The sequence below is a fragment of the Amblyomma americanum genome, chromosome 1 (assembly GCF_052857255.1).
Source record: "Amblyomma americanum isolate KBUSLIRL-KWMA chromosome 1, ASM5285725v1, whole genome shotgun sequence".
In the NCBI taxonomy this organism is placed as follows: Eukaryota; Metazoa; Arthropoda; class Arachnida; order Ixodida; family Ixodidae; genus Amblyomma; species Amblyomma americanum.
Genome location: NC_135497.1, coordinates 377,363,762 through 377,364,976, shown reverse-complemented (window position 1 = coordinate 377,364,976; position 1,215 = coordinate 377,363,762). Strand labels below are relative to the sequence as shown.

At 49.7% G+C, this 1,215-nt stretch overlaps 1 non-coding gene across 1 annotated transcript; it reads left to right on the top strand.

Annotated features, from left to right (window-relative positions):
- The first annotated feature begins 825 nt into the window (after positions 1 to 825).
- On the top strand, positions 826 to 897 carry TRNAA-UGC (transfer RNA alanine (anticodon UGC)). Its single transcript has one exon. It is a non-coding gene; the product is annotated as a tRNA-Ala (tRNA).
- Positions 898 to 1,215: the final 318 nt, after the last annotated feature.

Below are 1,215 nucleotides of genomic sequence, written 5' to 3'. Positions count from 1 at the left end.
TTGCTACCCGAAGCTCCGTGTATGTCGTCTTAGCAAGCTTGACTCAATCTCGAGCAATAATTTTCGCGTCATGCGAACTGCAGTACCGAAATTAAAGCCCACTAGAAAAGAAAACAGCTGGCGCTGACCCACAGGCCAATGCACAACTGCGCGATCCCACATTCTATCATGACGACGATAGATCATAGACGGCGCTGCGTAAGCACGATGGCAGTTGCCCGGTCTCTAAAGAAAGGCTCTGGACTCTACCCGCTTTTGTTCAAAGGCAAAAACTAAAAGCGGCGCTTTTCGTTTAGATGCCAGGGTTAGAGTTCTTAATATAGATGTTTAGCTTGACAGCGTCAGCCCGAGTCGGGCGGCCAGTAGCATATACTGACGGCACAGGCGTACTTTTGTTCCTGTTCCCGTTTTTGGTATCGCCAAAGCGTTCCCCGTTGGTTTTCTACGGTAGTCTTTACTTTTCGTGTACACGTCAACTGTAATTAATTAATAATCGTTTTGTTTCTTCTAGTGCGTGCATATCTATCATAACCTGCGTGTGTGCTTGTGTGTTTAACCCAAAAAGGGCTTTAACCTGACAGCGTCAGTGCGCGTTGGGCTAACAGCTGCTGCCTTATTGTCTACATTTCGTGCGCATTATAATCTCGTATGTGTGCTCGTGCCAGGCAGGTAGAGAGATAGAGAAAGAGAGGGGGGCGGGCCGGGGCTCCTGTCCGACTTTCCAGCTTCCGATCAGGTGTTGCACAGTAGACGTAATGCTTGCAATCGAACGGCCTACTACGGTACCTGCGAAGTTGTACTCTTTATCGCCGATGGCAGCAGAGCGGGGGTGTAGCTCAGTGGTAGAGCGTTCGCTTTGCATGTGAAAGACCCCGTGTTCGATCCACGGCACCTCCACGAGACCGGCGCTTTTTTTTCTCCTCATAACATGAACCATGAGTAAACAGAAAGGATACTCACTCCGCTCAACCCTTTTTGAGTTTAGTGTCCGGGGTGGCTGTCGCCAAAGCAAGAAAAATACCATGAGTCTTGCATTTTCCTCGCTCGCCTTCCCCTAAAACCCTCACACTCATCCTCGTTTCATTAATTTACTCTCCCTTTCTCGCTCTCAATTTGCTGCTCTCGCCGACACCATGGAGGAAGGATCCAGGTTAGACCCACTCTGACCCTAAAACACGGCTGCCCGCTATCGTCGTCACCCCACTTAGAGGAGCT